Source organism: Myotis yumanensis, unplaced genomic scaffold, assembly GCF_028538775.1.
Source record: "Myotis yumanensis isolate MYYU_CA2020_CCGP unplaced genomic scaffold, mMyoYum1.0.hap1 SCAF_11, whole genome shotgun sequence".
Taxonomy (NCBI): Eukaryota; Metazoa; Chordata; class Mammalia; order Chiroptera; family Vespertilionidae; genus Myotis; species Myotis yumanensis.
In genome coordinates, this window is record NW_027223762.1 from 73,167,847 (window position 1) to 73,181,828 (window position 13,982).

Below are 13,982 nucleotides of genomic sequence, written 5' to 3' on the forward strand. Positions count from 1 at the left end.
CAGGGAGGTCTGCAGCTTCTTGGTGTTGGACTGCAGCTCCTCCTGCTCCCTCTTCAGCTGCTGGTGCAGGGAATTGGCCCTGGGAGTGGAGAGACACAGGGCCAAGGGCTGAGGCGCACTCCCAGGCTCTGTCCCAGTTGTGCAACCTTAATCAAAACAGCAACCTCTCAGTTTTTTTCATGTGTTAATGAAGGGTTGAACAAAATCAGCGGTTTTCAAACTGTGTTCATTGGGGTTCTAGGAGGCTACCCCAGGTGCCCCACTGGGTGTTGGGGGAGAAGGACAGGCAGGCTCGGACACCACTACAACAGAGCATCCCTGTAAAAGTTCTTTCTATGTGAGGCGTTGGCACATCTGCCTACTTGTAAAAAGGGTTCTTCGATTTAGACACTTAAACACAGAATCAGAACATTTCTGCTCTAAGACTCTATGTCTATATCCACCTCTTCTCCCCAATTCCAAGCCCCGTTCTAATTTCAACTACTGAGATAGATAAAATAGGAGATTCTGGAATGTTACCTAAATCCACTGAAATTATCATCATTATCATCATTACCCAACTGGGATTCCTGGGGAAGATTTATACCAAAAAGCTCATATGACCAGAAGCTCATGGACTCAATCTGAACACAGGTGTGTGAAGTTTGGCCCACACAGCTTTTTAAAAAATTTTAACATTTACTTATTTTATTCTATTTTATTTCATTTTAAACTGTGTGTAGTTTTATTAATTGAAGTCTCTCCGATAAAGTCAACTAAAAAAATAAAATAATATAAAGAAAGGAAACAGAACAAGATGAAAAGATTCTCTGTTGTTGTGCTGTAAGTACTTGCCGGTTTATGTTTAAGGGTCCCTGGCTTCAGACATGTTTCCAGATCCTTCCACTCAGCGGTTCTCAACCTGTGTGTCCCGACCCTTTCACAGGGGTCGCCTAAGATCATCGGAAACACACATATAGCGTGTCCCAAAATTCACAGAAGATTTGCAATTGAATTGAGTTGCAAATCTTGGGTGAATTTTGGGACACCCTATATAATTACATATTGTTTTTGTGATTAATCACTATGCTTTAATTATGTTCAATTTGTAACAATGAAATTGGGGTCACCACAATATGAGGAACTGTATTAAAGGATCGCAGCATTAGGAAGGTTGAGAACCACTGTTCCTGGTCCTCTGTCCTGCCCAAATAAAGCAGATTTTTTTGAAAAACAAACAAAACAAAAAAATAATTATTGTATCAGCATTCCAAAATTTTAAGGTTCCCATCAACATTGAGATATCTTCTCAGAAAAAAAAAAAAAATCCTAAAGAAGGATGACCTGACAGTCTCTAGCTGGGGTGTATTCTCCACCAGGGCCTGGTCTATCGCTGACTCTCCTTCCCCACCTGCTGGACCTGCCCGGCCACTGCAGGCAGCTGAGTTTACAGCCCCACAGCACATGTTAAATCAGGTCTGTGGGAAGGAAGGCTTCATGTGGTCACGCCTCTGGGTTGAGGCAAGACTTGGATTCAAATCCTGCCTGTGCCACTAACTAGGAGCATTGACCTTGAACAAGTTGTTTAATCTCCCTGAGCCTGTTTCCTCCTCTGTTGCTGTGATTTTTTTTAAAGGATAACAATAGCTCAGCCAATTCTCATGATTTGCCTTATAATGTTCTACCCAACAACGCAATCCATGAATTAGTGGATACTGAAACAGTTCCCAGCTGTTCCTGGGAGTCTCTGGTAACATTCTGTCAGCTGATCAAGACATAAAGACGGTGTGATACACTCAGAGCCAACAGGACCATACCTGGGCCCGAATGACCCCTGTGTGTCACTCATATATTCCCCGTAAGGCCCAGAGCAGCCTTGCACTTGGAAACACTAGACAGCACTTCAGCACTCCATTTGGGGGCCATTTCAAACAGCGAAATCATCCTCAAAGCCTACAAAATTGAACACCATGGCACTCAATGGCCCACAAAGAGGATGCTGGTAGGTGAGAGCTTAAAAAAGGACAGGGGCAAAGGCTTTGTTCAACCTCAGCTGCAAATGTGCACATCAGGGACTCCAGTATCTCCCACTCTGGGCACGTCCATGACAGTTCACAGGCACTGATTTGGGGGTCACCAGTACAGTTCATCCAGGAGGTGAATTCACAAATGGGAATGCGTGGATGCTGAGGACCGAGCCTCCCTCCCTCACGGGATCGCTGGTGTTAGAGGATGCAGGTGCCCCTGCCCGACAGTCATCAGCATCATAACTGTGGGAGGGGAGGTTGTCCAAACCTAGACAATGCCCCATCCCAGCTGCTGAGTCCTTCCTTCCAGCCACCAGCTGGAGTCCCCTTAACCTTGTTACCACCAGCTGCTTCCAGGGCAGGGTTGGTAAAAATGCACCATCACCAGGGCTCTCACTTGAGCTCAGCTCAGCAGGTGCTGAGTGAGTGGGTCTGACTGACATCCCAGCAGAGGCGCTGCAGGGGGGCTGGCGGTTACCTGTCCAGCTCTCGCTGCAGCCTCTGGTTCTCCTCGGCGGCCATGGCGCTAGCCCTCTGCTCCTGCTGCAGAGCCTCCTGCTCTGTGGTCAAGAGCATCCCCAGCTGCTCCAGCGCCGCCTTATGTTGGAGCTGGTCCTTGTAGCTGTTGAAGGAAAACACACCCGCTAGGAATGGGCACCCAGGAAGACCTTAAAGCCTGGGTGACCGGCTTCTCTCTGCAGAGCTGAGGGAGAGGGGGATGGGCAGGGGACGGGGCTGGACTGAGAGAAGGAACAGACACTGGGCCAGCTCTGGGGGGTCTCCTTCAGCCCAGGAGCCAAGTACCCCTCCTCCCACCTGACGTGTCTCCATGGTCCCTTCAGACCCTGTCAAAGCAGCCGACCTCCTTCATCCCACTGGGAACAAAACCACTGTTTTCTGAACTCCACACCCTTCTCAAAGAAACCACTGCACATACAGCGGAATTCCACTGCCCATAACAGTTGATCCCCCCTCGGCCCCAGCTCAGGAACACAACTCTTCCTGCTCTGAGCCAGGCAGGCTGGGGGGCAGAGGCTTGCCTGGTGAGGCCCAAGCAGCCATCAGGGGCAGCTCACACCCTGCTCCTCAAGGCATCCCCAGTCCAGCCCTTGCCCTCGCTCTCCCACAGCCTCCCCCACAGCTCAGGCTTTTATTTCCTTCCTGTCTCAGTCTGCAGAGGGTCCCGCACAGTCTCTCTGGAGGGCAGCAGAGCACAAGAGGGAGCCCCTGACCAGCCCTAGGCTGTGCCTCCACCTGCAGGAACCTTCCCTGTTCAGGGTGACTCGGGGGACCCCCCAGGTCCAAGGTGGAGACTGAGTCATCACCTTTCAATCTTCCCCAGGCAGGCAAATCCCTTTCCAGACCCCCTTCCTGAGGTGTCCACACCCAGAGACAGGCTGACAGAGACCACCCAGGTTCCATGGTTTCAGCCCCTGCCCTCAGCCCTGCATACCTGCCCGCCCACTCCCACCCCCTGACCCCATGTCAGCTGTACTTGTACCATCTGCCTGGAGCCAAGACTTGTGGGTACTCAAACTCAGACACCTGCTCGGTCGGCTGTTAGAAGACAAACATTCCTTTGTGTGGCCTTTAGCCATGGGTGGAGACTGCCAGGACAGGACGTGGGACGTGGAAGGTGGGGGTGGGGGCTCTCAGGGCGGCGATCTTTCTCATCCAGTTTGACAAACAGGGCCACGGACCATTAGGGTCCCCACCTCCTGCTTCCCTGTTGTGTCTTGGAAAAGCACAGGATCAAGCATATCGCAACCATTAGTAACGACCCTCCTGCAGGGCAGAAACTGAGAGTCTTACTCCCCACTGAATCCTGGGTACGAGGCTGGACACCCAGTACATGTGCACCAGGGGAACGAAGGAGCGAGTGTCCCAGTCAAGTGTCAGGTGAAATGAATACAGAGCCCCCGGCCTGTGTTCCAGGCACCTCCACCTCCAACTTGCAGCCATGCTGCAGACACACCAAGGGCCTCCAGCTATCTGTCCAACCAGCAAAAACCACTGAATCATACAGTCGGTCCACCAAGCAAGGAGTCATAGGCAGAACAATTAACTCCTCCCTCAGAGCAGTCAAATGCCACCTGCACAAACCTTCCCATGTGAACAGACATAAGAATATATCCACACGGTTATCATAGGGCATTGAGGGTAAGGCCCGCAGCGCCTGGTGCGGGGTGGGCACCACAGGAGGCTCCCATCAGTAGTCAGCTGGGTGCATTCCCACCACGTTAGACAGCACCACGCGCCCAGTGGGTGCTCACTAAGCGTGTCGTAAACACAGGATGGGTGCAGGGGAGGCAGCGAGGGAGATGCCACGAGGCAGAAGATACTCATTCTGGTGGAAAGGAATGATAGTCTTATAGGAGCAGACATCCCGTCACCCCCGAAGGGTGGGAATCTGGGTGGAGAAAGGGGTGGAAGGCTCTGCAGAGAGTCCACAGGAAGCACTGGGTGAGTGTGTAAATGAACATCATCGCCCCCAAGTTCATGCAGCAGCAGGCGCCCTCCACAGGCTCTGCAGGCTCAGTGCCCTCCCTGGTCCCTGTGATGCCAAATCCCTGCACCTCAGCTGTTCCCAGGGAAGCCCCAGCCTTTGCCTGGCATCTGCTGAGACAGAGGCAAGGGAAGACCTCAGCAGGGACAACTCACTAGCACAGAAGGTGGACAGCTCTCTCCTGTGCTGCTCCAAGTGTGGGAGAGCCTCTCTTTATTGCATCTCTCCCCCCACCCCCCGCCCCCCACCTTGGAGTCCTCTGTACATCTCACTTCCCCCAGGCTCTGGGTCCCGCTGTACCCCCCAGGGCCATTCCAATCAGGGATCTGCCAGGCAGCAGCTCAGCCGAAGTTGGCTGACTACATGCACACAAAGCCCTGATTTTGCAAAAGCCCAAAGTTAAGATTTATGCATTTAAGGTACATCAATTTTACTTTTTAAAAAAAAAAGGTGTATGAAGAGTCAGCGGTAAAGGTGACATGAGAATGGCCGAGTATTGGTAATGCTGCTACAGGTGAGGGGAACACAGGGTTTTCACTATATATTCCGTACGTGTCCATATATTCAAAAGTTTCCAAAATTAAAAGTAAAAAAAGAAATTCAGAAGCCCAGACTTTGAGACATGGACAGGGAAAAGACCTGCGGACCTCGGTAAGGCATGCCCCTGAAAATCGGCAGCTGTGGTGACTTCCCCTCCTTGTCCTTGGTTTGGAGAGAAAAGGAAGAGGGGTTAGGAATGCCCAGGGGAGCTGGGACAACAATGCTGACACCTGGTTTCCCTGAGCCGGGATTAGTGGGCAGACCCTTCTCCCCTGGGGGACCCTCCTGCCCCTCAGTCTCCAGCTCCACCAACTCCACATCGCTGAGGGAGATGGTGGATTTACTTCTCTTCACTGTGAAGCAGTGGGACCAGAGAAAACATGAGAGGCCAGAGTGAAGGGGGGACAGGAGCCCGGGGAGCCCCGTTAGTCACCCGCAGCCGCAGGCACACACCTGTCACTGAGCACCTTGCTCTCCAGCTCCAGGGTCCGTCGCAGCAGTGTCTTCTGGCGGCTATATTCATCCATGAGGGCCTCGTATTCCCCAGACAGGTGCTCATGGAGTGCGCCCAGGCACGCGTGTTCCCGCTGCAGGGCCTCGTGGGCTGCCGCCAGCTGCTGGTGCTGGAGCTGCGTGTTCTTCTCTATGAGCGCAGTGAGCGAGGCGCTCTGGGGGCTCAGAGTGGAATTTTCCACCTTCCAGGAGGGAGAAGGGGATGATGCCTCACCAGGTTCAGGCCCAGGGGGACCACAAACTCCGGATCCCTGGATCCCCACATCCTCCCACACAGTGAGGGGCCAAGAGAAGGTCAAGTTTTGACACAAAAATAGCAGGACCCTCAGGACTGGCAAAACCCAGCCGTGCTGAGGACAGTTCTACCTGCACTCAAGGAACTGCTCTGGGAAGGCCCGCTGCAGAAACAGACTGTCACATGGGCCTAAGCTTAGTCCTGGGCCCCTGTCCACACATGTGACTTTTCTTGAGCAATTTATGCCCTTTCTCTGGATAACCTCCTTGGGTACCCTCTCTGACCACTTTGAAAAGTGCATGGAAAATCAGTAAGGACGTAGAGAACCTGAACAGCAATACCAACCCAATTAACTGATATTTTCACAACACCCATCCAACCGCATTCAAACCACCAGAGAGTTGACCGGGGAGGAATCCGTCCTAACTCATTCTGAGGCCAGAATTACCCTGGTGTCCAGCTGCTTGTCCTGCTCCAGACCCTCAGGCTGCAGGGTATCCAGAGATGTCTGCAGCCTCTGGTTCTCCAGCAACAGGTCCTGGCTTTCCTGCTCCAGGGTGTGGACCCTTTCGGGGGCCGTCGTCAGGGCGCTGACCTCCATGGCCAGCTTCTCATTCTCCTCCTGCAGCCGATGCAGCTCCTGCTCCAGCTCCTGTGCCCTTGCCGCCTGCTCCTTCACCTGCTCCAGATCCTGGTGCAGCTGCTGCCGCTCCCACTCCAGCTTGCTGACTCTGCTGCTGGTCTCCATCACTGTCTGTCGGGGGACTTTGTTCTCATTCTCGATGTCCTGAAAGCAGGCCTCACTGCTGGCCTGTGAACTCTCCCGTAGTGAAAGCACCACTTGTTCAAGATCCTCGATCTGCAGGAAAACACAATGGAAAGGACACAGGCGTGATTTCAGTCCAAACTGGAGGCCCAAAGTGTAGGCCTGGAATGTTCATCTCATCATGGACCCAAAGGACGTCCTAACATTTCCCAAAGGCCTGATATGGACACAAGGTAAAGGGCATGGAGATCCCCACCCAGACAGTTCAAGTCTAAACACTTTCACAGAAGCCAGATGACTTAGAAACAGAAACCGCATCTTCTCTTAAAACAATTAAAGTGATTTCCTTTTGCTTTTTACCCTGGTCCACAGTGGCCTGAGAGCTGACTGCCCACCCCTGTGGCCCCTCCGCACACCACTCTCCCCTGCAGGCATTGCACATGATCTTCCCTCTGCTGTGAATGCTCACCTGCCTCTACCCCCAGCCTCCAGCTTCTCTGGCTCCTTCTCATCCTCCAGGGCTCAGTGTGATTGACTGCACCACAGGGAAGCCCTGCACCACGATTCTAAATGTCCTGCACCTAATAAGACTCTCCCTGGACCCATGTATATTCCCTCAATAGCACACGTCTCAAGTCACCTGGCTTGTCACCTATCACTCAACCTGCTAGACTGGAAGCTGTATCAGGGGAGGGTGGATGCATGCCTCTCATGTATACACAGCACCACCCCAAGCCCCCTTTTTTGCTCTATAGAGGCTGAAGAACTCAAGTACCTGATACCCAGCCTCCCTTGCAGCTAGGCTTAGTCATGTGTCAGGTGTGGCCAATGAGATGTACACAGAGGATCCCAGGAGGCCTTCCCTCTGTCTCTTCACACTCCACAATCTTCCTGCCCACTTCTTGGCGAGGTACAACAGCCACGGCCAAGACTGGCAGAGCAGGAAGGGAGAAGCCTGGTTTCTGGGTGGTGTTCCTGAGCCACTGCCCCAGCACTGGGCTGCCTACCCTAGGGCTTGCTGTAATGTGGGGGTGGATTAACCCTGGAGGTTCTCCAGGGCTCTGAGTGTGAAGCTGGACATTTGAAGGGGGATCTTTGTCCTGCGGTCTGTCCCATGTGCTGCAGGACATTTAGCAGCATCCTGGCCTCTCCCACCACAGCCAGGAGCACCTCCCCTCTCCTCCCCCAAGTCATGACAATCAAAAACAAGATTGCCAGTGTCCCTGGGGGCAATATCTGCGCCCCCTCACCCCCCCCTCCCCCGGCCCTGCTGTGGCTGGAATTGCTGGTCTGACTGCAGCTGACAAGGAAACTGGTAACCCAGGAATCACTGCTGGATTCCCAGGACATCCTATGATCCTGGACTCTCCCTCTTGCAGGCAGAGGTGCCAGGGGAGGCATGGTGCTGGAGGGCCTACCTCCTGGGCTCTCTCAGCCTTCAGGGTCTCTATGTCACAGAGCAGCTGTTCTCTCTCCTCCATCAGCTCCTCACAGAGAGTCTCCAGATCCTGGTTGGTCTGCTTTTCTCTTTCCATCTGGACTCGAAAGTCTTCAATCTGCAGAGCCAAAGACCCAGCCCATGCAAAAGTCCGTTTCAGGAAGTGAACTGTGTTTTAAAGCAAACCCGAAACCTGTGAGCCCCAGGGAACACTTTATGAAGAATAGTAACCTCCATCTTGGGTAAAAACTGCTGTTTAAAACTTTAACCCTGCTATTCTGTAAACATTTGCTTGCTTAAATAATAGGGAAATAAGACTACTCCCCACTCCAGAGAGGACATAAACTCTGCCCCAGACAGAGTTGTCAGCGCTGGCACCTGGCCAGGCCTTGAGATATGGTCTCACGGCCCTGTCCCAGCAAACAGGACTTTTTCTCAGAAGGTCCTGAAGTCTCATTCCAAATTTGGAAATCAAAGAGCTGAAAAACATATAAATTGAAAAGACTTCCACCATATTGGGCTCCAGAATTTGAGAAGCAAGAATTCCTCTGGGCCTGCTAGCACTAGCAAAAATGAATAAGACTCCAAACAAATTTGGCTTATTGATTAAGGCTTCTTCTGATTTACTGCAGAACAGGAAGGGAGAAGCCTGGGACCTCGGTGGCGTCCCTGAGCCCCTGACCCAGCACTGGGAGGCCTACCCTGGGACTTGTTTTACTGTGAGGTGGATCAACCCTGGAGGTTTGCCAGGGTTCTCAGTGACGCTGGACATTTCAAGTGGGATGTTTCTTTGTCCTGCAGGCTGTCCCATGTGCAGCAGGACTTTTTCAGCATCCTGGCCTTTCCCCAGCACAGCCAGGAGCACCTCCCCTCTCCTCCCCAAGTCATGACAATCAAAAACAAGATTGCCAGTGTCCCTGGGGGCAATAACTGTCCCTGCCCCCGCCCCCTTTCAGTGGCTGTAATTGCTGGTCTGACTGCAGCTGATGAGGAAACTGGTAACCCAGGATTCACTGCTGGATTCCCAAACGTGGCTGTGACCCTGGACTCTCCGTCTTGCAGGCAGGGGAGCCAGAGAAGGCATGGGCACTGGAGGGCCTACCTCCTGGGCTCTCTCAGCCTTCAGGGTCTCTATGTCACAGAGCAGCTGTTCTCTCTCCTCCATCAGCTCCTCACTGAGGGTCTCCAGATCCTGGTTGGTCTGCTTTTCTCTTTCCATCTGGACTCGAAAGTCTTCAATCTGCAGAGCCAAAGACCCAGCCCATGCCAAAGTCCGTTTAAGGGAGTGAAATGTATTTTAAAGCAAACCCAAAACCTGTCATCTCCACGGAACACTTTATCAGACCTTTTCTCAAGGGAAAACCTTCCGTCCCACTTCTTGGGGTAGTACTTCAGCCACTGCTAAGACTGCAGAGCAGGAAGGGAGAAGCCTGGCTCCCGGGTGGTGTCCCTGAGCCGCTGCCCAGGTCAGGCCTAGTTGTGCAGTGAGCTCCCCATACCCTTGACCATCACCTCTCAGCCCATGGTGTGTACTTCCAGCTCATGGTAGAGAAAAAGGCCATGGACAACAATCGGTCAGCTTCCCTCCCAGCTTTCCACTGCTCACTCTCAATACTTCCGTCTTAGGCCATGTCCACTACTGTCCTGAGGGTGAGGCCACATTCCTGGGGCCAGCAGCCACCACTGAATGTCCTACCGGGACTTTCCCCAGTTGGTGACATTCCTATTCATCCACCTGCTCTGAGGGGTCCTCTGCCATCTCTCTCCCTCCTCTCCCCTCCAAGTAAATTGACCACCAAGGCCTGTGCTCGTTCCCCATGCGGCTCCCCCTCCACACCCCACTGCTGCCCAGGCCAGACCCCCTCCATCCTGCCTGGATGATGCCCAATCAGCGGCCCATCACAGACCTCTTCTGCGGGACCCACCAGTGCCCACTCCCTGAACATGAACTGCCTGGACCCGCACATCTCACACTCTGTGCCTGACACCTGAACACTGTGATGGACACAGATTCAGACTCAGGGTGGGCCCTGAGGTGCGACTCCCATGCGAGGCCCATGGTGCTGTCCCTTCCCACTGACACCAAACTCATGACCACCTGGGAGGGGGAGAGCGTGGCTCCCTGCTAACAATGTGACCACGAGTGCATTTCTGTTACTGACAGGGCCAGCAAGCAGCAGGCATGGGTGCCAGCTTCTGTCAGGGTGACGTGCTCAGCTCACACTTGGCAGGTGGCAGGTGCAACAAGAGCTGACCCCTCCTGAGAGCGCCAGGCCCCTCCCACCCTCAGAGATTCGGACATGGTCAGTCTGGGCTGGGGCCCAAGAGCCTGCATTTGGACTTGTGACCCTGATGCTGGTTTGGGATGACGGCTTTAAAACTAAAACAGAGGAGCCCCACAATCCAGATCAGGTGGCTCTCAGAGCTTTTAAACGCCCCAGACCGCAGGACACAGACTAGAACCTGTGAGGGCAGGACCTTCAGACACCAGCGACCCAGTGAGCAGCAGGTCCAAGAGCCGGCTCCATTCACCTGGCTGGGAGCGGCCTGGCACAGCAAGGTTTACAAACTCCCAGAAGGGCCACTGCTCTAGTGCCAGCTCTGCCTATTTCTCCTGGGCCGAGGCCACCCTGCCTTTATCTCACAGGTCTGGGCACAGTCTCCAGACTCCTCGGAAGCAGCAGGCAGGCAGCTTCTTCCCCATGAGGGGGAGGGTCAGGCACAGTGGGGCTCATATCTGTGCCCTCACAGCACCCTGTGGGCACACCCAGCCCCCTGCCCCAACCTGGGGACAGGGCAGCCCCACCAGCCAGGGCCAACAGCAAAAGGCGCTGCAAGGTGCCACGTGTCTGAGTCTTTCTCACAAGTGAGAATATCTTTCTTCTCCTTCCTTATCGCTGCCCCACTTCCCAGCACCAGGTCTGGGCTCAGCAGGAAGCAGGCATCTGCCCTGATGGCAGCGCTGCTCCGGAGCCGGCCCTGAGGAGGAAGGCCCTGCACAGCTGTCACTCACCCTCATTCAGAAAAGGGCATCGGCCCAGGGAGTCCAGTGATCTGCCCAGAGGCCCACAGTGAGGATGCAGCAAAGCCGCACACAGGGCAGTGGGCTGATCCCAGGCCTGCTCTCTCAGATGGAGTCTGGGGTTTGTGGCCCATGCCTCCCGCCTTGTTCACCCCTCCCCATCTTACTGTTAATTCTTCTCCCCTGCCGCCCCTTCTGTCCCAGTGAAAGGAATATTATGTCCAACCTTTGCATATCTGGTGTGGCTGCTTCTGGTCTGAAGATGTGACTGCCCCCTGTCCACACACACCCCCTCCTGCTGGACACCCCCGCTGGACACCCCCATCTTCTCTGCTTCTTTTTGCCATGGAACTGGAGCCCTCACTCCTGTCCTTCCATGAATGCCCTCCCTTCCCCTAGGGAGAGGTCACCAGGCTGAGATGGGTTTCCATCCTCCTCAAAGCATCAGGGTTGGGCCGAGGGCTCCTGTGGGGAGGCTCCAATTCCCCAGAGCACGCGGGTGCCAGGGGCCTGCCCATCAGTCCCTGTGCTGCGCTTGTGTTCCCACGATAGGCCTCAAAGGGCTGCCCCTCTTCCTCTCAAAACCAGGACTCCTGCCTGAAGGAATGAACTCTTAGATGTCAGTGCAAAGTGAGGGTGGGGGGCGCACCCTCTCTAAGGTCCACAGAAAGGTCATGAGTTACAGGGAAGGACGTGCACTTCGGGAACTAAGGTTTACACAGACCGAAGGGAGCCTACAGCCTGGGAGACACTGGGTGGTGGGAGAGGCGAGCTGGCACCGGGGGGCCTGGGACTCTGGGCCACCTGTCCTGGCTGACCCTTGTCCCTCCTTCTCTGACATCATCGAGAGGGCCAGGTTGTCTGGACGTGTCCAAGGCTGGGCCTGTCCTAGCTCCAGGGAGGTCAATGTCAGGCCATGTCCCCTGTTGTTTTTAGCTAATGGCTGCGACACACCATTGATCCAACATTAGGGAGGACCCATGATGCAGCCAGGCCTCAAGCGGGCTGAGAAGGACAGGGAGCCCCTCCCTCCCACCAGGGGCTCGGAGCCAAGACAGGCCTCCCAAGGGCTGTGGCAGGACTGCCCGGGGGTCCTACAGGGAACTGATCAGGAGAGGAAGCAGGGGATGGGACCTGAGAGACAGGGCTAAGGAGTCATGTGGGGAGGCGGCAGCCACCACCTGTCCTGTGTGTGTGGAGGAGGGACCGGAGTGGACCCCAAGGACAGAAGCGTCAGGGGTCATCTCTCATCCCTGCCGGGAGCTGGGCCAGAGGCTACAGGGCAGGCCTCTGCAGCTCACCCCTGGGGACTCCCCCCATTGGAGGTTCTCATCTTTCTAAAGGTCAAGTCTTAATATCTCAGTCGAGGTCGAGCTACCATTTACAGAGACATTCGCTGTGCCCGGCCCACGTGAATCTAAAACCCAGACTGTCTGGTGGCTTTCCCTGAGCTGCGCTGCGCTGCACAGAGAGATGCGGCATGAGGAGGGCCTTCCTCCCAGCCCCCAGGGAGAGGACACACTGCTTGGCAGCTGCTCTGCTGTGAGGTGCACAGAACCTCAAAGGACGAGAAGCGTGAGTCACTGAACCTTGGACATCCCATGAGAAGCCTGGAGAAACCACTTCACAGGAGGAGGGGCAGTCCCAAGCCTCACCCAGAGATGAAGTTCCAGCAGAGCCGTGACCAGCGGGACCCAGGTCTCTGGTCTGCAGCCCATGTCCCTGCCATTGCCAGGGCAGCCTCAGCAAATGATGCTGGCAGGACCCCTGGGCCGGTCGGGACAGACACCGGGACACCTGAAAGCACCATTCCTGCCAGGTGGTCAGCAAGCAGGAGTGCCCTTGCGTTTCCCTCATCCGGAATCCGGGCACCCGTCATGGTGTGCTCAGAGCCCACGACGCAGCTGTGTCACCCGCGGTGGCTACATGGACTGAGGCCCTCTGACCCAGAATGACCTGGTCAGGGCGGCCATCGCTAGCCTCTCAGGGCCCTTCTTGCCAAGTGAATGGGGTCCTGGTAACTGTAGGATGAACCTGGCTGGTGAGCCTGTCTCTCCTCCTGGAAGTCTCTTCTACTGCGATACTGGGCAGACCTGGTTTGTCCAGAAAGGCAATGCCGTCCAGCCATCTCTTCTTCCTCATGCCCTCGACCGAAAGGAGAGAGTGAGCACTGCGCTCCTGTCACCAGCAGCCATGCCCTGAAACGGCCCATCCATGGTCTCCACACGGGAGCGTGTCTTCCATAGCTGCCTCCCTCTGGGACCCACCAGTGTTTTCTGTTTTATTCTTTGTTTGTTTTATGTTTTCAATATATTAAAAAGTAACAGTACAAAATGCTATAGTTATTAAACAGGATCCAAATATATCCTTTATAAACTAGTTCTACAATTAAAGGAAAACATCTTGATACATAAAAGCTTTAACAGGATGTAAAATTTTTAAAACTAGAAAGTGTATAAGACTTAACTCTTTCAAATGTTCAAACAGAAAGACAACATGCATAATCCCTATAATAAAATGTGTCCTTGCACACATACCCTGGGGACTTTAAAAACTGTAAACTTTTAAAGTTTGAGTAATAGAGGTAGCACTTGAAGGCTTTGTGAACCTTTTCCCAAACAAGCATACTTTCAGAAAATCATTTTATCTGACTCCGCATTTGCATTTTTGTTCTTCCTGAAAAGGAGAATTTACACTAGCACTGAATTTTTAATTAAAAAAAATGCATTTGGAGATATTTAACTTCCTGAGTGACTTCAGTTAATCAAACATGATTTAATGAGAAAATTCTAATATTTTAGAATGAAATAGGAAGTGAGGATTCACACTTGATAACCAATTAGGGCAAAACTCAAAGAGCATGTCACAGAACTTACACTTACATTCTTTATGAAGTTAAACAATATGATTTATCCCAAACTTCACCAATAATCTTTCTCAAATGTTAGTAAAATGG